The 27057-nt window shown below is 35.7% G+C and overlaps 1 pseudogene; it reads left to right on the top strand.

The window, feature by feature from the left end:
* LOC123628243 overlaps nt 1-27057 on the top strand; it is a 123888-nt pseudogene that overhangs the window by 5934 nt on the left and 90897 nt on the right.

Below are 27057 nucleotides of genomic sequence, written 5' to 3'. Positions count from 1 at the left end.
GTAGGAAGTAAAAAGTCATAAGTTATGTTCTTCCATAATAAAAGTAGGGATCGTTTCATCTGGATTGAGTCAGAGTTCATAATTACATTTGTACCATCTAAACTTTCTGCAGTTATACTTAGGGGTTTTTTTCATTTTAGAATAAAAAGGCATATCTTCTCTATTTTTCCATTGTCTTATTGCCACTACTTTGTATTTATACAGCATCTTTCATCAGAGGAATTCAAATAATTCTTTATATATCCTGTAACATTTCTTACCATCCACCTAGATGGTAAGATATATTACTTATATAAGTTTGATTCCACAGGTCATATATAAGCCAGTCTCATTACTTAAAAGTTGCGCCTTGCCCTTTGCAGGGCTGGGCATATATCATATACTAATACATTTAATGGTTATTGCTGAGTTTAATCTCTAAATGTGCACATAGAACCTTATATTCTATTTCCCTTCCTGTATACTTTGAAGACTATCATTATTAACTGGGTTGTTTTTGTTTATTATTAATATCAAAAGATTTAATTATCATGGATTATATTGTTAGTTTTGCCAAATTGGTCCAGATACTTGTGAGTTCACAAAAACAGAGAAAAAAATAGAGGTAGAAGAAAAATGGGTGTTAAATTTTATGCTTCATTTTTTTAATTTGCAATAATTTAGAGAGAATAAGTCTAAAATGGTTGATTTTGAATTTTAGAATATTTTTTATCAACTGCAGTTTTTATGGTTTCCTTGTACGAGTAGTAACCAGAACTAGGTAACAAAGTATTACCCTTAGGAATCTTGCTTTAATAAATAGACAATAATGACTTATAGATAGAGTATCAATGGATTATATGTAAAGAGATATTTCTAAAGTACTTAAAGGTGCTTGGAAGCATTTATTCTTTAAGTGGTTTTGGTGTCCTTTCTATTAATGCTATCTTGTTTTTTAATTTGTTTACCAAACTCTATGCAAAAATAATCCCCAAATCAATTTAACCTCAGCCCCTATCTGAATTATCATTAATTCTGAATGAGAATGGTCCAAATTACAATATAATAAATTTCATTAATTAGGCTCTACTAATCAAGATTTTGTTACAGTCTTGATATGTACAATAGTCATGCTAAAAATGGATTATACTCTATAGGAGAAGCAGCCAGAGTCCTACCAGAGATTTGAAGTATTGGAGATTCTTTACTGGGTATCAGAGTACTGATACTGAATTAAGGTAAGTGCTAAGAGGGATGAAGGTAGGAACACCTAGATTTAGATATTTAAAAACATCTTCTAAGTGCTGTATTACTAATTAGGGCATTAATTAGGCTATTTTTGAGAAAAGAGATTTGAACATCCATTAATAGTGTAAGCAAAATTGAGGCAATAATTATGTTAAATTGCTTTCAGATGTTTTAAAAACTACAGTAGCAATATTATCTGCACGTGAATTCTGTGAACTTACAAATCTTCTTATCAATTCATCAGAGTAAGAAAAGTAAAGTGTGCATTAAAAGTTACACCCAGAATTAATGTCTTTTGCAGCAATTTGGATGGAACTGGAGACCATTATCCTAGGGGAAATATCTCAAGAATGGAAAAACAAACACAACATGTACTCTCTAATAATTTGGAACTAATCGATGGGCACACATGGGCACAGAGAGAAGTAAAAGTCATTGGCAATCAAGAAGGGACCGGGGCAGGAAGGGCTAAAACCCTACCTAACAGTACACTGAACACTGTTTGGATGATGGTCACACTAATAGCCCTGACTTGGGCATTATAAAAACTATCCATGTAACAAAAACATTTGTACCCCCTTAATATTTTGAAAGAAAAAAAAGAAAAAAAACTTACACCCAGTAATCTTAATATGTTGATGGTGTTATCACAGCTCTGAGATCAGTAAAACTTCAGGACCTTCTTCTTCCCCTGTTCTGAATTAATAATCTTATAATGAACGCATGCATATTGATACTGATTTATTCTATTTATGTGATGATGCAAGAAGCACTAAAATCTACCATTTCTGATGTTCTGGGATGAAATTCTTCTGACAAGAAACTGGATCTTCCAGTCTGGTTAATTTTAACAAGTTAACCAGAACAGAGCACAGCTACACCTAATATGTCATTAAGGTTATTAAGTATGAAATATCCGATTTCCATAAGTACTGTTTGACAGTTGATATCTCTGACATTTCACTTTGACACTTCTATTATTTTTATTGTGAACGTCATCCTCAGTCTTTCAAATACACATTTTGGCATGTATATTATCTTTCAGTTTTTTTGTTTGTTTGTTTGTTTTTGAGACAGAGTCTCACTGTGTTGCCCGGGCTAGAGTGAATGCCGTGGCGTCAGCCTAGCTCACAGCAACTTCAAACTCCTGGGCTTAAGCGATCCTACTGCCTCAGCCTCCCAAGTAGCTGGGACTACAGGCATGCGCCACCATGCCTGGCTATTTTTTTCTATATATATTTTTAGTTGGCCAGATAATTTCTTTCTGTTTTTAGTAGAGACGAGGTCTTGCTCTTGCTCAGGCTGATCTCGAACTTCTGACCTCGAGCAATCCACCCGCCTCGGCCTCCCAGAGTGCTAGGATTATAGGCGTGAGCCACTGCACCCGGCCTCTTTCAGTTTTTTTTAGAGAAATTTTTGTGAAACCATGGATAAGTCAAAAATTCGTGTTATTTTTGAATATGAGTTCTGTCATGGAAACAATGCCACGAGGACAGCTCGAAATAACAACAAAGTGTTTGAGAAGAATGTGGCTAATGAATGCACCGTATATTATTGATGGTTTGAGAAGTTCCGTACTGGTGATTTAATCTTGAGAATGAGCCATGTGGGCGACCTGAGACCAAGGTGGATAATGATGAGCTGAAAGCTGTAGAGCTGAAAGCTGTAGTGGAAGTGAATCCATCTCAACCTATGTGTGAATTAACAGCAAGGTTTGACATTAATCATTTGAAACAAATGGGCAAGATAAAGAAGGTAGATAGATGTGTTGCACGTGAATTAAATGAGCGTCAGAAGAGAGATAGTCTTGAAGCCTGCCTTTCTTTGCTCTTGTGACATAAAGTTGAACCATTTCTACACCACATTGTTACAAGTGATGAAAAATGGATTCTTTTTCACAATCGCAAGCATTCGGCACAATAGTGGGATAAAGATGAAGTGCTGAAACACAGTCCAAAACCAAATGTTTGCAACCCCTGTGGAAATCAATATGGAGATACCTTAAACAGATACAAGTAGACCTACCATTCGATCCAGCAATCCCATTATTGGGCATCTACCCAAAAGAACAAAAGACATTCTATTGCAAAGATGTCTGCACCCGAATTTTTTGTAGCAGCACAATTCACAATTGCAAAGATGTGGAAACAACCCAAATGCCCATCAATACATAAGTGGATTAGTAAAATGTGGTATATGTATACCATGGAGTATTACTCAGCTATAAGAAATAACGGTGATATCGAATCTCTTTTGTTCTCCTGGAAAGAGTTGGAACTCATTCTACTAAGTGAAATATCCCAAGAATGGAAAAATAAGCACCACATGTACTCACCATCAAATTGGTTTCCCTGATCATCACCTAAGTGCACATTTGGGAATAACACCAATTTGGTGTCAGGCAGATGTGGCGGGTAGGGCGAGGGGATGGGTGTATACCTACATGATGAGTGCAATGTGCACTGTCTGGGGATTGGACACGTTTGAAGCTCTGACTCTGGGGGCGGGGGGTAGGGGGGCATGGGCAATATACATAACCTAAACTTTTGTACCCCCATAATAAGCTGAAATAAAAAAACCCCAAATGTTCATCATAAAAAGCTAATGATGTCTGTTTGGTGATCCAATGCTGGTATTATCCACTGTAGCTTCATGAAACCTGGTCAATCAATTATAGCAAATATCTGCTGCTTCCAATTGGATGAATGATGAAGATTCTTGAGATTAAGCAGTGAGGTTGGTCAATAGAGACAGGACAATACTCTTGCAAGACAATGCTCGACCACATGTTACACAAACGATGCTGCTCAAACTACAGAAGCTGGACTTGGAAACTCTCTGTCATCCACTGTATTCACCAGACCTTGCACCAACTGACTACCACTTCTTCCAGCCCTTGGATCACTTCTTGTAAGGAAAAAATATTCAAATCTCAACAGGCTTTGGAAAACACCTTTCATGATTTCATCACCACTTGCTCTCCAGGCTTCTTCACTGCTGGCATAAACAAGCTACCATTAAGGTGGCAAAACTGTGTTGATAGTTTAGGTGCATACTTTGATTAATTGTACTGCTTCTTGATTGAGATATAATAAAATGCACTTTTGATTCAAAATTAGACATTTAATATTAAATGACCTAATATTTACCACTGATGTTCTTTTGACAGGGAGGAAAAAGCTAGTTCTTTGCTTCATGCCTTCTATAGTAATGATAGTTTGCCTCTACTGTGTAACTCATTGCTCTACTTACAGATTTTAGATCTTAGGAGTAAGAGCAAGGGAAACAATAACAGAGGTTATTGGATTAACTGGAATAAAAATTTAGCTCTTTGAAGTTTTTTAACTAATTAGTATTCTCTCCCTCTCCCACCTCCTTTGCCATTCCTATGACATGTGTGAAAAAGCTTTGCTGTGTGTGTATTTATGGATGAGAGGAAGAGAGACTGAGTATTCATATAACACTTTTCTCATAGCTAAACATCAAATGCAGAGTAGGAATTAGAGAAATCTATTTAATTCTTAGTAGTCTGTGCTAACAGAGGGGAGTACAATCTTAGAAAAAAAATTAAAATCATTTTTTGGAAGGTAATTTTATATGTACATTTGAATATGAATGTTTCTAATCTAGGTAGTCCTAGAGACTCAGTTAACCAAAGGCTACGGAATACAATCACTTGGCTAATGGATTTTCTAATTAGCTAAGGATTAATCGAAGAATTTAATAAAACTGGGGCAGGAATATTTTGCAGAATACGTCCAGAGCTTTAAGTTTTATGTAATTTGTTTGTTGACCATTGACCCAATTGTGTGCATCTTGATTAAAGATTTCTTATTGTGTAGATAATAAAGGTCTACTTCAAACTAGCTTAAAGCAAAAGAAACAAAACAAAACAAAAAAAACGTTAAGGATAAGAGAAAATCTCATGGAACCCAAGGGCAGAAAGTGTAGTCTAGGTGCATGAGGTACCTAAACTAGGATGACAGGCTGTCAGTAGCTAAGGAAACTTTCCTCCCTCTTTCTCTTTTCCCTCAACTTCCCTGGGACAATAGGGTCTTTTGTTTATCTTTGTTTCTTTCAGTGTGTCTACTTCAGTTTAATTCATTATCACTCCCTCAGCACATAGCCAAACATGGTTTACTCAAGAGCTACCAAGTTTACAAATTCTAAATTCAGCTAAATTCAGGCAATCAGTAGAGACTCAGTATCTCTGAATCCTAATTCCCAATTCTGAATGACCCAGTTTGCACCACATGTCTAGCCAAAATCAGTTTATCTATATCTGGAGGGGCAAGATCATGTCTTATAAATATGGCTATTAGGTCCCAACCCTAAATGAGAGGATGTACAGTTCCAAGAGAAGGGGAGGTTGTGGGCCAAAGAGAATCTCAAATAGTGTCTACCATGAAGTATAAACTGTGATGCATGGAATATATATCTATAAAATATATTTCTAACAAAAACCAAAATAGAGCACATTTGCTATATGCTTAACTTCATTCATAGAACAAGAATGAACATTAAAGATCATATTATCTAGCCTCCTCATTTTAAGGAGATGGAAACTGAGGCCCAGAGATAATTAAAAAAATATAAAATTTATCCAAGGTCATACAAAATGTTACTAGAAAAGCTGTGACTAAAATCCAAAGCTTGTGGTTTCTAGTTTTTCCTAGATACATCCCAATAACCAGAATATCTGATAAAATGGTAACACACTTTAAAAGAAGCCTCATAAAATAAACAGCACCGTTAAATGGATATTTTTGTCTAAGTAAAGTAAATATAGAGGAAAAGCAAAACCATTGTCCCATGTCATTAAAACAAAAACATAAAAATATCAGAAATTCAAGGATAATATCTAATTTCTTTCAAAAATAGAGTTGTAAAAGATACATAAAAAGATTATGAAGAGCAGTGAATATGATATCTTGGCTACTGGGAAACCTAGATTGTAAACCAAATCAGATTTTTTCCCTTTTGATCTATACATTCATTCAACATTTATTTATTCAGTGTCTGCTACATGTACAGGCCTGTTTTAGGGATGCAATGGTAAACAGAACAAAGTTCCTGCACTCATAGAGTTTGCATTCTAGAGGATGATACAGACAACGAATAAGCAAATAATATATAATATATAATGTCAGGTAGTGATAGGAGCCATGAGGCCAATAAAACAAGACAAGGGATAAGGAGCATATGGTGCTATTTTAGATACAGTGGTCAGGAATGGTGTTTCTGATGAGGTGACATTGAGCAAAGACGTGAATGAAGCAAGAAGCAGGATGTGTGAATATCTGGAGGAAGAACATTTCAGGCAGAGAGAATAGAATGTGCAAAGGCCCTGAGGTGGGAACTTGCTTGGCATGATGAAGGAATAGCAAGGAGGCCAATATATCTAGAATGTAGAGAATGAGGGAGTCAGTAGTAAAAAAAATAAGGTAAAATATGTATTTTGAAGCAAAATCACATAGACCTTTGCAGGACAAAATAGGAGTTTTAGATTTCACTCTATGTGACAGGAAGGCATTGGGAGGTTGAGAGAAGAAGAATGACTTGATATGATTTATCTGTAAAGATATTCTGGTTTCTGTGTGAAGAGGGCAAAAGAAGAAGCAGGGAGACCAATTAGGAAGATGTTACACTAATCCAGAGGAGAGAAAATGGTTGGATTAGGGTGGTAGTAGTGGGGAAAGTGAAAAGTAATCAGATTCTGAAGATACATACACATACAAAAATACATATATAAATACATATATACAGGCATACCTCACAGATACTGTGGGTTTGGTTCCAGACCATCACGATAAAGTGAATATTGCAATAAAATGTCGCACAAATTTTTTGGTTTCCCAGTGGATATAAAAATTATGTTTCTACTATACTGTAGTCTATTAAGTGTATAATAGCATTATGTCTAAAGAACAATGTGGATACCTTAATTGAAAAATATTGTGAAAAAATGTTAACGATTATCTGAGCCTTCAGTGAGTTGTGATCATTTTGCTGGGGGATGGTCTTGTCTCAGTGTTGATGACTGCTAACTGATTAGAGCGGTGGTTGCTGAAGGTTGGGGTGGCTTGGCATTTTCTTAAAATAAGACAACAATGAAGTTTGGCACATAGATTGACTCCTCCTTTCATGAAAGATTTCTCTGTATCATGCGATGCTGGTTGATAGCATTTTACCCACAGTAGAACATCTTTCAAAATTGTACTCTGTCTTCTCAATTCCTGCTGCTGCTTCTCAGCCCTGCTGCTGCTTTGTGTGTGTGTGTGCACGCATGTGCCCTTTGTTGACATTTCAACAATGTTCTCAGCATTTTCACCAGCAGTAGGTTCCATCTCAAGAAACCACTTTCTCTTATCCATAAGAGGCAACTCTTCATCCATTAAAGTTATACGATGAGATTGAAGCAATTCAGTCACATGTTTGGGCTCCATTTCTATTTCTTTTGCTATTTCCACCACATCTGTCTATAGTTACTTCCTCCAGTGAAGTCTTGAACTCCTTAATGTCATCCATGGGGGTTGGTATTAACTTCTTCCAAACTCCCGTCAATGTTGATATGTTAAATCTCCTCCTCTGAAATATGAATGTTCTTAATGACATCTAGAATAGTGAACACTTTCCAGAAAGTTTTCAATTTAGTTTTCAATTTTGTCCAGATCCATCAGAGGAATCACTGTTTGTGGCAGCTATGGTCTTACAAAATGTATTTCTGAAATAATAAGACTTGAAAGTTGAAATTGCTTCTTGATCCATGAGCTTCAGAAGGGATGTTGTGTTACCAGGCATGAAAACAACATTGATCTCCTTGTACATCCCCATCAGAGCTCTTCAGTGACTAGCTGCATCGTCAATGAGCAGTAATATTTTGAATCTTTTTTTTTCTGGGCAGTATGTCTCAACAGTGGGCTTAAAATATTCAGTAAACCATGCTGTAAACAGATGTGCTGTCATTCAGGCTTTGGTGTTCCACTTACAGAGCACAGGTAGAGTAGATTTAGCATAATTCTTAAGGGCCCTAGGATTTTCAGAATGATAAATATAAGCATTGGCTTCAGCTTAAAGTCACCAGTTGCATTAGCCCCCTAACGAGAGTCAGCTCAGCCTGTCCTTCTCCATCTATGAAAGTCCTAGATGGCAGCTTCTTCCGACAGAAGACTGTCTAATCTACATTGAAAATCTGTTGTTTGTTCATCAGTTATTTTCTGAGTAACTTACTGGAGCTTTCTCCATTAGCACTTGCTGTTTTGCCTTGCACTTTTATGTTATGGAGACGGCTTCTTTGTTTAAGCCTCATGAACCAACCTCTGCTAGCTTCCTACTTTTCTTCTGCAGCTTTTTCACCACTCACAGCCTTCATAGAATTGAAGAGAGTTGGAGTTTTGCTCTGGATTAGGCTTTGGCTTAAGGAATGTTCTGGCTACTCTGATCTTCTGTCTAGACCACTAAAATTTCTCCCTATCAGCAATAGGATGTTTTGCTTTCTTAGCCTTCATGTGTTCACTGGAAACACACTTTTAATTTCCTTGAAGAACTTTTCCTTTGCATTCACAACTTGACTAACTATTTGGTGCAAGAGGCCTAGCTTTTGGCCTATGGTGGCTTTCAAAATGCCTTCCTCACTAAGCGTAATAATTTCTAGCCTTTGATTTAAAATGAGAGATGTAAAACTCTTACTTTCACCAGAACACAGAGGCCATTGTAAGGTTATTAATTATCCTAATTTTAATATTGCTGGGTTTCATGGAATAATTTGGTCTTAGCAGAGGGAAACAGATGGGGGATAGGTCAGTCAGAATACGTACATTTATTGATTAAGTTTGCTCTCTTCTATGGGTGTGGTTTGCATTGCCTCAAAACAATTACAGTATAACATCAAAGATCACTGATCATAAATCATTGTAGCAGATATAATGATAATGAAAATGTTTGAAATATTTTGAGAATTATCAAAATGATACAGAGACACAAAGTGAGTGCATGTTCTTGGAAAAATGACACTCATAGGCTTGCTCTAAGCAAGGTTGCCACAAATCCTGAATTTATAAAAAGCACTGTATCTGCAAAGTGCAACAAAGTGAGGAGCAATAAAATGAGGTATGCCTGTATATTATTTGAGAAATAAAGATTCATAAAAAGTTATAATCAATGTACAGGGAGATCCTGTTCACACTTCACCTAGCCTCCTTTAATGTTATGTTGCATAACTATAGTATACCATCAAAAACCAGGAAACTAATGCTGTTCTTATTCAGATTTCCTCACTTTTGTAAGCACGTGTGTGTGTGTGTGTGTGTGTGTGTGTGTATAGCTCTCTGCATTTTTTCTATGCATAGTTTCATGTAACCATCACCACACCAAGATGTTTAATTGTGCCATTACCACAAAGGCTCTCTCATACTAACCATTTATAAAGCCACACTCACCTCCTTTTGCCCCTTTCCAAACCTCTGACCTCTACTCTGTTGTCTGTCTCTGTAATCATGTTATTTCATGAATATTATGTAATGTTCCTCTTTCTCCCTATTAATTTTTTTTGCTTGGAAATCCACTTTATCTAATACTAGTATACCTACTTTTGCTTTTTAAAAATTCATGTTTTAATGGTGTATCTTTTTCCATTCATTTACTTTCAGCCTACCTATATTGTTATGTTTGAAGTCTTCAACATAACAATATAGGGATAGTCTTCAAGTCAAACCTTGCTTGAAGACAGCATATAGCTGGGCCAGTTTTTTTAATCCATTTTGCCAGTCAGTATCTTTTAATTGGTGCATTTAGACTATTTGTGTATTAAAGAAATTATTGATATGTTAGGGCTAAGTCTTCCATTTTTAAAAATTGTGGTAAAAACCACATGAAATCTACCATCTTAACAAATTTTTAAATGTACAATTTAGTATTGTTAATTATATGCATATTTATGTACAGCAGGTATCTAGAACTTTTTATCCCACATGACTGAAATTGTATACCCATGTAACAGCATTTCTGTATTTCCCCTTCTCCCCTGCTTCTATAACTTTGACTACTTTAAATACCTCTTAATAGTGAAATCATGCAGTATTTGTCCTTCTGTGACTGATTTATTTCACTTAGCATAACGTCCTCTGGGTTCATCCTTGTATGCCTGGATTATATGCCTGGATATGACAGGATTTTCTTCTTTTTTAAAGTTGGATAATATTGCATTATGTGTATATACCACCTTTTATATATCTATACATCCATTGATGGACATTTAGGTTGTTTCCATCTCCTGGCTATTGTGAACAATGCTACAATGAACATGGGAGTTCACATATCTCTGCTAGATACTGTTTTCAATTCTTTTCAATAAATGTCCAGAAGTAGGATTGGTAGATCATATGGTAGTTCTATTTTTAATTTTTGAGGAACATCCATACTGTTTTCCATTGTGGCTGTACCATTTTATGGTCCCAACAACAGTGCACAAGGGTTCCAATTTTCAGTAACGATTGTTATTAACGTTTTCTTTTTAAAATAAATTTTCTTGTGTAAATTTAAGGTTTATATACATGTAACATTATAATGTTGTGAGGTGTGTATATGTATAGTAAAAATGTTACTGTAGTGAAACAAATGAACATATCCATCATCTCATATAGTTACCCATTTCCCCCATGTGGCAAGAGCATCTTTAATTTACTCATTTGGCAAAAATCCTGAATATAATATACTGCTATTAACTGTAGTCCTTATGTTGTAAGATCTAATGGCCATTTTAGCAGGTGTGAAATGATAACTCATTGTGGTTTTGATTTGCATTTTTCTGATAATTAGTGATGTTGAGCATCTTTTCATATGCCTCGTGGCTATTTGTCTGTCTTTTTTGGAGAAATGTCTATTCAAGTCCTTTGCCCATATTATAATTGGGTTATTTTTTTCTTTTGAGTTGTATGAGTTCATTCTGTATTTTGGATATTAACTCCTTATCAGTTATGTAGTTTTGCCAATATTTTCTCCCATTCTGTATATTGCTTTTTAACTCTACTGATGGATTTCTTTGCTGTGCAGAAGCTTTTCAGTTTGATTTAATTCTACTTGTCTATTTTTGCTTTTTTTTTGCCTGTGCTTTTGATGTAATATCCAAAAAATTACCAAGACCAATGTTATGAAACTTTTCCTCCATATTTTCTTCTAGAATTTTTATAGTGCCAGATATTACGTTTATGTCTTTAATCCATTTTGAGTTGCTTTTTGTGTATGTTGTAAGATAAGGGTCCAATTTCATTCTTTGGCATGTAGATATCCAGTTTTCCTGGCAACATCTGTTGAGAAAACTATCCTTTCACCATCATGTAGTCTTGACTCCCTTGTTGAATCTCATTTGACTACATGTGTGTTTTTATTTCTTGACTCACTATTCTTTTCCAAATTGGTCTATATATTCATCTTTATGCCAGTTTCATACTATTTTGATTACTGTAGCTTTGTAATATGTTTTGAGATAAGGGAGTGTGAGATCTCCAGCTTTGTTGTTTCTTCTCAATATTATTTTGGCTATTGGATAGGGTCCTTTGTGGATCTATATGTATTTTAGAATTGTTATATCCATTTTTGTAGAAAATGGCATTGGGATTTTGATGCGGCTTGCATTGAATATTTAGATCACTTTGGGTAGTATGGACATTTTAACATTATTAAGTCTTTTAATCCATTAATACAGGATGTCTTACAATTTATTTGTGTTGTCTTTAACTTTTTTTAATTAGCATTTTGTAGTTTTCAGTGTATAAGTCTTTCTCTACCTTGGTTAAGTTTATTCCCAAGTTAGTTCTAACAGGTTTTGTTTTGTGGAGTCTTTAGGATTTTGTACATGTAAGATCATTTCATCTGCAGACAGAGATAATTTTACTACTTTTCTGATTGGATGCCTTATATTTGTTTATCTTCTCTAATTGCCCTGGATAGGATTTCTAATGCCATGTTGAGTAGAAGTGGTGACAGTGGGCATCCTTGCCTTGTTCCTGATCTTAAAGGCAAAGTTTTCAGTTTTCTACCATGGAGTATGATGTTATCTGTGGGCTTTTCATATATGGCCTTTATTTTGTTGAGCTGATTTCCTTCTGTTCCTAGTTTACTGAGAGTTTTTATTATGAAAGAGTGATGAATTTTTGTCAAACAATTTTTTCTATATCTATTGAGATGATCATGCAATCTTTATTCTTCATTTTCTTAATGTGGCATATCGTATTAATTGATTTTCATATGTTCAGCCATCCTGGCATCCGAGGAATAAATCTCATTTGGCCATGTGGTATAGTCCTTTTAACATGCTGTTGAATTTGGTTTGCTAGTATTTTGTTAAGGGCTTTGCATGTATATTCATCAGGGATATTTATTGGCCTGTTGTTTTTCTTTCCTTGTGGTGTTTTTGTCTGGCTTTGTTATTAGGGTAATACTGGCTTTATAAAATGAGTTTGGAAGTGTTACCTCCCTTTAGATTTTTTGGAAGAGTTTGAAAAGGATTGGCATTAATTCTTCTTTCAATTTTTCATGAGATTTACCAGTAAAACTATCTGGTTGTGGGCTTTTCTTTGTCGGAGGCTTTTGGTTATTGATTTAATCTCCTTACTAGCCATAGGTATGTTCAAATATTCTCTTAATGATTAAATTTTGGTAGGTTTAGGTTTCTAGGAATTTATCTTTTTCTTCTAGGTTATCCAATTTGTTGGCATGTAATTGTTCATATTAGTTCCTTATCCTGTTAATTTGTGTGGCATTGGTTATAATGTCTCCTCTTTCATTTCTGATTTTATTTTAGTCTTTCCTCTTTTTTTAAAGGTTTGTCAATTTTGTTCATCTTTTCAAAAATACAACTTTTAGTTTCATTGATCTTTTCTATTGTTTTTCTCTTCTTTATTTCTGCTTTGATCTTTATCATTTTCTTCCTTCTGCTAACTTTACTCTTTGTTCTTTTTCTACTTCCTTGAGATTTAAAGTTAGGTTGTTAATTGACATATTTATAATTTTTTAATATGAATATTTGTCTCTATAAACTTACCTCTCAGTATTGCTTTTACTGCATCCCTTAAGTTTTGGTAGGTTGTGTTTTCATTTTTGTTTGTCTCAAGATATTTTTAAATTTTGATTTCTTCTTTTACTTACTTGTTCAAGAATGTGTTGTTTAATTCACATATTTTGACTTTTCCAATTTTCCTTTGGCTATTGGTTTCTAGTTTCATTCCATTGTGGTTGAAAAAGATACTTGGTATGATTTCAGTCTACTTAAATTTGTTAAGAATTGTTTTGTGACCTAATGTGATTTATCCTGGAGAATGTTTTTATGTGTATTTGAGAAGAATGTGTATTCTGCTGTTGGGTGCAATGTTCTATATATATCTACTAGATTCAATAAGTCTATAGTGTTGCTCAGATCCTCTGTTTCCTTTTTGATCTTCTGTCTGCTTGATTTGCCCCTTTTTGAAATTGGGGTTTTGAAATCTCTTACTAATATTTTGTTACTGTGTATTTCTCTCTTTGATTCTGTCATATATTTGTATGCTCTGCTGTTAGGTGCATATATATTTATAATTGTTATCTCTTCCTTTTGAACTAACTCTTTTATCATTATATAATACCCTTTTTTGTCTCTTGTGATAGCTTTTTATTTAATGTCTGTTTTGTCTGATATAAGTCTGGCTATTCTTTCTTGTTTGCCATTTGCATGAAATATCTTTTTCTGTCTTTTCACTTTCAGTCTATGTGTATTCCTCAATGTAAAGTGAGTCTCTTGTAGACATTATATAGTTAGATCTTGTTTTTTAATCCATTTAGTCACTCTGTCTTTGGATTGGGGAGTTTAATGTATTTATATTTAAAACAATTATTAAAAGAGTAGAACATACAATTGCTATTTTCTTCTTGTGTATCTTTTAGCTTTTTCATTCCTCTTTTCCTCTCTTGCTGTTTTCTTTTGTGTTTCATTAATTTTTTTTTGTAGTGACATGTTTGGACTCTTTTCCCATTTTCTTTTGTGTATCTTCCTTAGGGATTTTTATGGTTACCATGGGGCTTACATATTAATAAAACATCTTGTAGTTATAGCAGTGAATTTTAAGCTTTTAATAACTTACTTTCAAATACATAAAAAAACCTCTCCCTTCACACTTTATGTTATTGATATCACAAATTACATCTATTTATATGGTATGTCATTAACATATTTTATACATTTGTCATTTACCTTCTATACTAGCATTAAAAGTGATTTATGTACCTTTTCAATATTACAGTATTCCATCTTATCTATATGTTTACCTTTACCAATTGGCTTTATACTTTAATATACATTCCTGCTGCTTTCAGTCTGCCTTTATCTGAACTTTAAAGGATTCTCTTTAGCATTTTTTGTAAGGCAGATCTACTGGTGATGAACCTCCCTCTGCTTTTGCTTATCTGGGAAAGTCTTTTTCTTTTTTGAAGGACAGGTTTTCTAAATATAATATTCTTGTTTGACATTTTTTTTCATTAAGCACTTTGAATTTATCATATCATTCCCTTCTGGCCTGTAATGATTCTGCTGAGAAATCTGTTGATAGTTTTATGGGGCTCCCTTTATGTGATGAATCACTTTTCCTTCTTTCAAAATTTTGTGTCTTTGACATTTGACAGTTTGGTTATAATGTATCTCAGTGTGAAGTTATTAAGATTCATCCTCATTGGGTTCTGTTGGGCTTTCCGTATGGAAGGCAAAAAGGATGTCCATTTCCTTTCCCGGATTTGGGATGTTTGAGCCATTAGTTTTTCAAATAAACTTTCTGCCTCTTTCACTCTCTTCCTCTTTTTTTATGTCCATAATGTATATATGCATTGCGTCCCGTAAGTCCCTTAGACTTTCTCAAGTCTTTTTTATTCTGCTTTCTTTTCACTCCTCTGACTGATAATTTGAAATGACCTGTCTTTGAGTTTGATGATGCATTTTTCTGTTTGATCAAGTCTGCTGTTGAACCCCTCTAATGAATTTTTAAATTTAGTTATTATACTCTTTAGCTCAATTTTTTTCTGTTTGGTTCTTTGTGTTTTCTGTTGATTTGTTGATATTCTCATTTTGTTCATGCATCATTTTTCTGAGCTTGCTGAGCATTTTTATGATGGTTATTTTGAATTCTTTTTAAGATAATTCCTATACCTTCTTTACTTTAGGGGCAGTTTCTAGACATTTATTTTGTTGCTTTGCATCATGTTTCCTTGTTGATTCATGTGCCTTGTACCTTTGTGTTGGGATCCACGCATTTGAGAAAATTTCTACCTCTCCAGATCTTTATGGACTGGCTTTGTACAGGTAAAGATCTTCAGCAGTCAGCCTAGTTAGAGATTCTAGAGACCTCTATTACCTTTTTTTCTATGGATACTTCTTCTCTGGACTTGTGTATGTAAATTCCGAGTTAGAGGCATTTGCTGGTTTCCCTTTTTTTCAGGAATTCATAATGTCTTGCTCCCTCTAGTTTCTGTCTGTGGTACTGCGAGTTCTCTGGGGCTGCTGTAGGCTGCCCATCTTCCTTTACTTCTTTTTTTTCTATTTTTTAAATTCAGGATATTATGGGGGTACAAACATTTTGGTTACAGGTAATGCATTTACCTCGCCCAAGCCAGGTCTACAAGCATGTCCTTCCCCATACAGTGCGCTCTGCTTCCATTAGTTGTGGGTTTACCCACCCCCACCTGACCAGCACCCAGTGAGTATCACTACCATGTGAGCACCTTAGTGTTGATCAGTTAGTACCAATTTGATGGCAAGTACATGTGGTGCATGTTTTTCCATTCTTGTGATACCTCACTTTGAAGGTAGGGCTCAATCTCTATCCAGGATAATAGGTGCTAGTTCACCATTGTTTTTTGTAGTTGAGTATTATTCCATGGTGTATATATACCACATTTTATTAATCTACTCATGGATTGATGGGCACTTGGGTTGTTTCCACATCTTTGCAATTGTGAATTGTCCTGCTATAAACATTTGAGTGCAGATGTCTTCATTATAGAATGTCTTTTTTTCCCTTTGGATAGATGCCTAGTAGTGGGATTGGTGGATCAAATGGTATTTCTATTTTTAGCTCTTTTAGGTATCTCCAAATTACTTTCCACAGGGGTTGTACTAATTTTCAGTCCCACCAGCAGTGTAAGAGTGTTCCAATCTCTCCAAATCCGCGCCAGCATTTGTTGTTTTGGGACTTTTTGCTAAGGGCCATTCTCACTGGGGTTAGGTGGTATCTCATTGTAGTTTTGATTTGCATTTCCCTAATGATTAGATGTTGAGCACTTTTTTGTATGTTTCCTGGCCATTAGTCTGTCTTCTTTTGAAAAATTTTTGTTCATGTCCTTTGCCCATTTACTGATGAGGTTATTTGATTTTTTTTTCTTGTTGATTTTCTTAAGTTCTATATAGATCCTTGTTATCAGCTCTTTATCAGATGTGTAGAAAGCAAATATTATCTCTCATTCTGTAGGTTGTCTATTCGCTCTAATGATAGTTTCCTTGGCTGTGCAGAGCTTTTTCATTTGATCAGGTCCCATTTGTTTATTTTTGTTGCTGCTATGATTGCTTTTGGGGTCTTCTTCATAAATTCTTTGCCTAGGCTGATGTCTAAAAGAGTCTTCCCAACATTTTCTTCCAGAATTCTTAAGGTTTCATGCCTCAGGTTTAAGTCTGTTATCCATCATGAGTTGATTTTTGTGAGAGGTGAGAGGTGGGGATCCAGTTTCAATCTTCTACATGTGGATATCCAGTTTTCCCAGCACCACTTATTTAATAGAGATTCTTTTCCTCAATGTATACTTTTGTCTGCTTTGTTGAAGCTTAGATGACAATGTGAGGATGGTTTTATATCTGGGATCTCCGTCCTCCTGCTCTTCTAGAGTGTGCTTGGTCTTATCAGTGCTTTGAATGTCCTAATACAGAAACAAATTCCTTATAGACAGCTCCCCCAAAATCTAGAACATTGGACACACACTCCACTCTTCTTTCCTTCCTCTCTGATGGAGAGGCCACTGACCTGTATTAACCTCTGTCCATTCTACTGTGTGTTCTGTGGAGCAGCAGCAAGTCACCCAAATCCCTTTTGTTTTCAGTGGCAAAATATTCCAGGTGTTCTTAGCCATCTGAGACAGGTAAGACAGGGAACAGTCTCTCAGGCAGCTCCCTGAAAAGCCAGAGTGTTGGACACACACTTCAACTCTTTCTCTCCCAGAGAGAAGCTGAGAATTGAGAGTTTTCACTCTTTTGTTCCATGCTGAGCTGGGGGGAGGGACTGCGGTAAGTGTGTACATACTAGTCCTAACTTCTGTCTTTGTTCCCACTGACTTTCATCCTGGCACCCTTTTCCACCAGTGCCCAGATGCAGTCAAGAAACCTGTTCCTCAGCCCCCCAGAAATCTGGATGTAGGATATATGGTTCAGTCTTTTCTTTCCCTCCCCAGGGAGAAGCCAAGAGTTTGGAGTTTTCTTCAGATGGTGCTATGCTGAGTTGGGCAGAGAGACCATGGCAAGTGAGTACCATATATTTTCCTACCGGCTCCAATATAGCTGGTTTTAAGATTGCCTGGAATGCAGGAGTCCGTTAACTGGTTTCTAGATTTCTCTTGAAGAGAATGGTCTATGTATTATTGTTGAATCTGTGTCTTCAATGGGAGAAGGAAGGTCTCAGGGCTTTCTAGTCCATTATCTTGCTGGAATCACCCATCTCCTTTTCATTATTTGTTTTTGGCTTGTTTCTTCTGTTTCTTCTTCTTTAAATACTTTTTCAGGCCCATATTCTTGCTCATCTCCTTGTGGGATTCTGATGATACAGACATATGTTTGGTCTTTTGTTATTGCCCCACAGATCCCTGAGGCTCTGTTCTTTTTATTTTTTCATGCTTTTTTTCTCTTTGTTCAGATTGGGTAAATTTTAATGATCTGTCTTTGACCTTACTGATTCTATTCTTTCTCATCTCTATTATTGAGTCCATCTAGTGAGTATTTTTTTAAATTTTGACTGTTGTATTTTTTCAATTCTATAATTTCCATTTCGTTCTTTTTTAATAACTACTATTTCTTTGGTGACATTTTCTATTTGCATTTGTTTCAAGAGAATTTCTAATTGCTTGTTGAAGCATTTTTATGACAGCTTTAAAATCCTTGTCAGGTAACTCCAACATCAGAGTCATCTTGGTATCAATGTCAGTTAATAGTCTTTTCTTATTCAAATTGTGGTTTTCCTAATTCTTGGTATGAGGAGTGATTTTGTATTGCATCCTGGACATTTTGGTTACGATTTTAGGAGTCTCATGATCCTGTTTAAATCTGTTTTAACAGGAAATCAGCCTTTGTAGGTTTAGAATATAGGTTCTGGCCTACTTTTGTGTGTTTTAGGTACAATGACAGTTTAGTTTTCAGAGCCATTTCAGTGCTGTTCTGATGTGTTTTGTTCTTCTGATACTGCTGCAACTCCCATTCATTTCCAGTTCATGCTACCTGCTGGGGCATAGAGCACTTTTCTGGGCCACCTGGTCTCATTAGGCCACTTTACCCTACAGAGGTTGGGACAGAAGCCACTGAGACTGGGTCTTCTTATGCCACTGCATGGAGGACTAGAAGATGGTGGTGTCCCAAGTGTGGAATGGAAAATTAGATAGATATAGCACTTCTCTGCTTCCACTGCAGACAGACCAGCCTGAAAGCACCACAGGTATTGAGCCAGAGTTCGATTGGCCTGCAGGGGCTTCACTGCTCCCTCTGTGAGCCACTAGTGTCCTTGATGTGGATCAAGAGTTAGGATGGCCCACTTGGGTTTTGAATATTCCTCTGTGGGCAGATCAGCCCACCTGCTGTGGAGATTGGGTCTGCCAGGGGCTTCATAGCTCCCTCTCTGTACCAATCAGGTTATCCTCAGGTGCCTTGGTCATAGAGGAGACCATAGAGGAGAGGTTGGGGCTCCCCAGTAGGTCTCTGCTGGGCTTCCTTTTTCCAAATACTTAGGTCAGAGAAAGCAGGTTTCACTTCATTGTTGTTGTTGTTGTTATAGTTATTGCTGTTTATGCCTGTTGGCATAACTTTGGATTGCAGGCCTCCCCAATGCCTAGCATGGGATATGTAGGAGATAAAAAGAAAACTCAGGGAATTCATAGCATTGTTGTTACTCTAATCTTGAGGTCCCCAGTAAGTGCACCTTATTCTTATATTTTGGAGTTTTAAAATTTTGTTTATTCAATTATTTCTGAAGTATTTAGTTGTATTTAAAAGGGAGAAACAGGGAAACGTGGGTCTATACCGTCTTGTTCCAGAGATTCTAGATATATTTTAAAGGTCAAACTAACAAGATTTGGTGATGGATTGCATCTGGAGTGTGAAAGAAAATCAAGGCTGGGTCCAAGGATTTTAGCTTGAGCCACAAACAACAAAGTGAGTTATGGCACCATCTACTGAGAAGGGAGAGACAAGGGGAGGACTAGCTTTGGTGCAGCTGGGGCTAGGAATTAAGTAAGAGTTGTACTGTAGATGTGTTAAGTTTTAGATATTCGAGTGATGATCTCTAGTACACAGCTGGATTTTTAGGGATAGAAATATAAATTTATGAGTCATCAGTTCATAAATTGTATTTGTGGGCATGAGACTTAATAAAATTACTCAGTGAATGAGTGTAGAATAGAGAATAAATCCAAGGACAAACTCTGACACATTCCAATGTTCAGAGATAGAAAGAAGTAAAAGAATCTAATAAAGGACATGAGAATGAGCAACTAGTAAGATAGGAGGAAAGTAAGAACAATCTATTGTCATGAAAGCCAAGTGAAGCAAGTATTTCCAGAATGAAGGAGTGATCAATTGTCACAAATGTTGCTGAGAGATCAAGTAAGATGAGGACTGATGATTAGCTATAGAATTTGGCAATATGGATCGGTGACCTTACTGAGGTAGATTTCATTAGATCCCTGAAATTAAAAGATTGATTGGATTGGGTTTAAGAGAGTGACAAACAAGGTTATGAAGACAGGGAGAATAGATAACTCTCTGGAGGAATTTTCTACAAAAGGAAGCAAAGATATGGACAGAAGCTGAAGTGTTTTTTAATGGGTGATAGTAGAGTATGTTTGTGTGTTTATGGGGATTATTTGATAGGAAAAATATTCATCATACAGGATCACGAAGACTTAGATCCAGTGTATAAGTGAAGAGGTTGGTTTTGGGAGGGGGAACAATTTATTTGTTATAACTGGTGGAGAGGCAGAAAATATCAGTACAGGTAGGATGGGAAACTTTCTGTTATTTTCTATTTTTTTAGAGATAGGGTCTCGCTTTGTAACTCAGGCTGGAGTGTGGTGGTGCAATCATAGCTTATTGAAGCCTTGAACTGCTGGGCTTAAGCAATCCTCCCACATCAGCCTCCCAAGTAGCTGGGAGTACAGGTGTGTGCCACCATGCCTGGTGGCAGATGTTATTAAGTTAAGGATCTTGAGAGGGGGAGATTATTCTGGACTATCTGGGTGGGCCATAATGGTGTCAGAAGCATCATTATAGAGAGAGGCAGAGGGAGATGTGACCAGAGAAGAAGGCAATGTGATGACTGAAATAAGATGCTACACTGAAGATGGGGGAAGGGTCCAAGGAATGCAAGGACTTCAGCTTTGGAAGCTAGAAAAGGAGAGTCTCTGGAGGAAGTGTGGTCCTGTTGACACATTGATTTTGGCCGAGTAAAATTGACCTCCAGAATAGTAAGAGTATAAATATTTGTTGTTTTATGCCACCAAGTTTGTGGTAATTTGTTTTAGCAGCCATAGGATGCTAATACATACCTATTATGCTTCATCTTGTTATTTTTGGCCCATTATTCTAGCCTGTCACAAATCATTTTGCTTTTTTTTAGATAAAGGTTTTGCATTTTTAGATGTGGAGTACTAGTTATGTACCCGGTATAATGCAAGGTAATGTTACTTAAGAGTATCTTACTCCTCTTGATGATACTTTATATAAATATTATTAACTCCACTTTTAGATGAAAAAAACTGAGGTTTGTATTTGTCCAAGATCATACAATGAACATCTGAACAGTCTCTAAATAGTGATTTTTAGTGAAGAAATTTGTACATGTGTGGAGACAGGGGTTATATGGGAACTCTCTGTACTTTCTGCTCAACTTTGCTATGAAACTAAAACTGCAGTAAAACTAAAATTTATTATAATAATTAAAAATAGCCGTAAAAGTAAAAAAAAAGGTCCGACTGCAAAGCTTGTAGAGGAAGCAGTGTTCGGCTACAAGTTTGTATGCTTTCAAAACCAATTATTCTTTCCATTATACCAATGGTTTTCAGAGTGTGATCTAAGGACCCGCAGGAATTGATGAGACTTCCAGGAGGCTCATGATGTCAGAACTATTTTCAAAGTAGTGCTTACTAAGATATTATTTGGCTTTTTATTACTGTGTTGATATTTCCACCGATGGGGAAAAAGCAATTATATCTTAGCACAAATGAAGGCAATGGTACCAAACTTTACTCATAATTATTGTATTCTACTTTACCACACACTCATAGTAAGAAGAAAAAAGTCAGTTTCACTTAAGAATGTTCTTACTGAAACAATTAAAATTACTGTAATTTTATTAAATCTTGACCCTGAGTACATGTCACTTAATATTTTTTTTTATGACAAGATGGGAAGTATACATAAAGCACTTCTGCATAAAAAAGTAGGATGATTGTCTTGAGGAAAAACACTTGTGTGTTTGTGTTGTGAACCAATCTAAAGGAACAATAAACAGAAAAACTATGGTTATTCAGACTTAGGCATTTTACAGATATTTTTTTCAAAAACAAATGAAGTGAGCCTGTCACTTCAAGACAAACAACTTTGAGTATTTCTTACCAATAATAAAATGAAAATTAGCATTTTGGAAAACTTGTATGTATCATCATGAACTTGACAGCTGCCAAATACTGAAGAACTTTTCTTATGAGATCATTGGTGATATTAAATGAAGTGTTTTTTTATGTTGGATAATGAAATGGGTCAATATATGGAATATCTTCATAACTCAGACCACATATAGGACAATGGTCTCATAACATTATATAATAGAGCCGAAAAATTCCTATCACTTAGTAACATCATAGCCATCATAATGTCATAGGGCAATACATTACTCGTGTGTTTGTAGGGATTCTAGAGTACACAAAGGTACTGCACTTCCAGTAATTTAAAAGTATACCATATACAATTATTTACAGTACATAATACTTGACAATAAATGACCATTACTGGTTTATGCATTTATTATACTATATTTCAATCATTATTTTAGTGTACTGCTTCTACTTATTTAAAAAAAAGTTAACTATAAAACATCCTCAAGCAGGTCCTTCAGGAAGCATCCTAGAGAAAGGTATTGTTATCACAGGATATGATAGCTCTATGTGTGTTACTGTCCCTGAAGATCTTCCAGTGGGGCAGGATGCGTAGATGGAAGTCAGTGATATTGATGATTGCGACCTTGTGTAAGCCCAGGCTCACGTGTGTTTGTGTCTTAATTTTAACAAAAGGGTTTTAAAAGTAAAAAAAAATTAAAAATATAAAAAATCTTATAAAGATACAAATAAAGAAAAGATTTTTATACAGCTATACAATGTGTTTGTGTTTTAAGCTAAGTGTTCTTCCAAGAAAGTCAAAAAGTTAAAAAAATTAAGTTTATAAAGAAGTTACAGTAAGCTGAGATTAATTTATTATTGAAGAAAAAATTTTAATAAGTTTAGTGTAGCCTAAGTGTACAGTGTTTATAAAGTCTACAGTAGTGTACAGTAATGTCTCAGGCCTTCACATTCACTCATTACTCACTCACTGACACCACCGCTTACAATCCTGCAAACTCCATACACGGTAAATGCCCCATTCAGGTGTACCATTTTTTATCTTTTATATCATACTTTTACTGTATCTTTTCTATGTTTAGATACACAAATACTTGTCCTTGTATTACAGCTGCCTATGGTTTTCAGTACAATAACATGTTGTACAGGTTTTTAGCCTAGGTGCAATAGGCTATACCATATACCCTAGGTGTGTAGTAGGCTATGCCACCTAGGCTTGTGTCAGTATGCTCTTATGATATTTGTACAACAAAATTGCCTTAACAACATATTTCTCAGAATGTATCCTCATAGTTAAGCAACACAATACTCTACTCAAAAGCTGCCCATCTGATGACTAAAGACCCCTTCCTCTGTGACCTCTTTGTTACCACTGACCTAGGTTTTCATCACCTCAAAATGGACTACTAAAATCTACTAATTGGTCTTTTTCCTTTTATTCTCTGTTCCACGGTGCTTCAAACTACACTTACAGCCACACTGCACATCCTTGCCTCATCTTCTAATGAATTAAAAAGTTCTAGCAGCACTCCACTCTCAAGAGCTAAAGTGTAAACATTCAAGCCTGGTATTCAAGGTTGTCCTAATCTGGTGACCTCTAATGTTTTGTACTCCCTAATCTACTCCCCAGGTAATCTCATTTACCTCTCTTTTTTTAACTACCAACTAAGTTACTAATGACATCCATATCTAGACCTCCGGTCTCAGCCTACATTCTGAGTATCCATCTCCACTTGGGAGTGGCAGGTGCCACTTTCATAAGCACTTCATAGGCTCTGGAACCAAACTGGGTTTGCATTTCAACTTCAACTCTTGCTATCTGTGTGACCATGGAGAAGTTAATAATCTCATCTGAAAATGGGAATAATAATAATTGTACCTACCTCATAGTGTTATTATGAGGATTAAATTAATTAATACATGTAAATTGCTTAGGACAGTGCCTGTCATATGGTAAGTGCTCAATAAATGTTAGCTCAAATTATAATTTTTATTATTCACGCAACTGAATGTATCATCTTCCTGTCTGACTTTTTCCTTCTCCTATGTTCCTTGCCCATCATCTAGCTAGTCTCTGTAACCAAAATCTTGGGAGTTCTAACTGCCTTCTTCCTTTTCTCTTTAATATATATTTAAATCAAGAACCAAGACCTAGTGATTTTATCCCTATTATTCTTAGTTCTTTTTTTTCCTTTTCTATCACTATCACCTATACTCTATTTTCAGGGCTTCATCTCCTTTAAGAACTATAATAGGCCGGGCGCAGTGGCTCAAGCCTGTAATCCTAGCACTCTGGGAGGCCAAGGCAGGCGGATTGTTTGAGCTCAGGAGTTCGAGACCAGCCTGAGCAAGAGCAAGACCCCATCTCTACTAAAAAAAAAAAATAGAAGAGAATTAACTGGACAACCAAAAATATATAGAAAAAATTAGCTGGGGATGGTGGCGCATGCCTGTAGTCCCAGCTACTCGGGAGGCTGAGGCCATAAGATCGCTTGAGCCCAGGAGTTTGAGGTTGCTGTGAGCTAGGCTGATGCCTCTAGCCCAGGCAACAGAGTGAGACTCTGTCTCAAAAAAAAAAAAAGAAAAGAACTATAATAGCTTCCTGCATAATCTCACTTCCTCTGATTTTGTCCTCTTCAAATGTGCCCTTTAAACTACCACTAGAATAATATACATAAATGATAAATTAAAACAAATAAATGAAATGCAAACCTGACCAAGTCATGTCCATATTTACAATTCTTCAATAGCAATCCATTATGTATAGACTTAAGTCCAAGCGCGATGCCCACCATATTCCTCTCTATTTATCTAATTTATTAATATATCTACTACCTTATCTACTTATCTAATTTCTACCTTTCGAAGTTATTAGTGATTAGTTAATGCTGATAAGACTTACTGTAGCATTTGTGCATCCCTTTATCTATATTACCTTTCATTTCATTTCTTATGAAAATATCTTCTTGCCCAAGTTAAGTTTTATGCTCCTAAAAGTCAAGAACCGTAGCTTATCTCTTTATATCTGTTCTTCATTATTTTCTAAATGACAGGCCACAAGCAACGAAATCAATTTAGTGGCTCACAACTAGCATTTTTAATAAAATGAAATAGAATATGAAATATCAGAGAGCATTGCACATTACAGAAAGGGTAAAAATGCCAGTTATAAATTTATTGCCTTCCCCTCCAAGTGTCCTTCTCAGTAGCCTTCTCTAGTGTGCAGTGACCAGCAGCATGTAGCACCTCCCCATGGGAAGCTTCTTTCTGGCATACCCTTAGGCATGGAGTGTTATCAGTGTGGCTTCTTCCCATAAAGGCTTCCCTTATCACCTCCCAAGCAGTTTCCCAGCAAGTATAGCTATCATGGCACCTCCCTATGGATGGTTTCCCCCAGTACCCCCTTCAGGTAGCTTTGTAGTGAGTTCCAAGGTAGGGTACTTCTTCATGGATGACTTTCCCTAGCATCTCAGAGAACAGTTTTCCCAGATTCTCTGAGTATCACTCCAGTGTAGCATCTCAGCTAACTTTTCCACCATCCAGTGTGTTGCAACCATACACTTTCTAACAAGGTCTGGATCTCAGTCCTAAGGCAGGAGGAAGGAGGGTCTTACAATTTGTTTCTTTCCTGGGTGCTCTATCTTAGCCCTAACAGTAGTAGCTGCTCCCTATGTTTATTATTCCTATATTCTTTAGAGTTCTATTTCTTACTAGCCAATCTCCCACTACTCTAATCTCTTCTTATAGTTCATAATTCTTTGTGCAAACTTTCCCTGTTCAAATTACCTTGCTGTTTCTATCTCTTGATTGAACATTTACTGACACAATAAGCATTGTTTTATAAACTTTTTTTTTTTTAAGCTGGCAATGAGCCAGCCAGGAGTCAGACCTGGTTATAAACTTTTGTATCAGTTTCTGTGTGTGTTGTGGGGGAGGGTACAATGGCATGACTGTAAAGTACATTTCTTACTATGGGTCATAGTTTAAAAGTTTGAAATTTCTACCTCATGCATAATGGGTACCTAATAAATGAAATGAACACAAGTTAGTTCTAAATTCAGTTTAAGAAAGACAGGAATTTCTCAAAAGCAAAATTATTATAAAATAATTTAAAGGGATCCTTATAAGAGAGAAAATAGTACTTAAACAAGCCATATGAACCATCAAATAGGTCTTAAGCAGCTCTTTAATAAAGTCACCTTTAAAATGAAGATATATAAGATACAAGAAGGGACATTTGACAAAGGATGAGAATACAAAAGTCACAGCACAATAACTCTAAGAAGTGTATTGGGAAAGCTAAAGTCCAGAGTAAAATAAGGGTTACAAAAATGCTAATAATAATACAAGATGACTTATTAAAGGTAAGATAAGAACAAAAACACCCACATAAGTAATGGGCTGACTCTTTGGGGCATATGGTAACATATTATCAGATGACAAGGCAGAACTACTCAACTTCAATTTTGGTTCATTTTCCCTATGAAGAAGAATGATTATCAAACTAGAAAGGGCAGAACAAATATGGTTATGAGAGAATTGAAGTACATTATGATACATGAGGAGAAAGTAAGAAAATATCTATCTGTTCTAAAATAATACAAATTTCCAGGACTGGGACACTGAAAACAAAACTGCTACATGTTTGAAGATCGGAGAGGTGCCTAAACACTGGATATAAAGTTTTCCAGTTTTTCTAAAAGGGAGGAAAGGGAAAAAACAAAAATTATATAAATTATAGAATGGTGAAAGTAATATGAAAGCTCTGCAAAATTCTAGAATAAATTACTAAATAGATGGTTCATGAATAACCTAGGAAGGAAATTGGTGTTTAACAATAGCCAGCATGAATCCAATAAAACTAGTAACAAAACTTTGCTTTGTTAGACTGAAAGAGCAATTATATTCCAGAGACATGCTGTATCTTGTTTAGTTAAATATTTGACATATTTC

Source organism: Lemur catta, chromosome X (assembly GCF_020740605.2).
Source record: "Lemur catta isolate mLemCat1 chromosome X, mLemCat1.pri, whole genome shotgun sequence".
Taxonomy (NCBI): Eukaryota; Metazoa; Chordata; class Mammalia; order Primates; family Lemuridae; genus Lemur; species Lemur catta.
The sequence above is the reverse complement of the archived record's forward strand: the minus strand, read 5'-3'. Positions and strand labels throughout refer to the sequence as shown.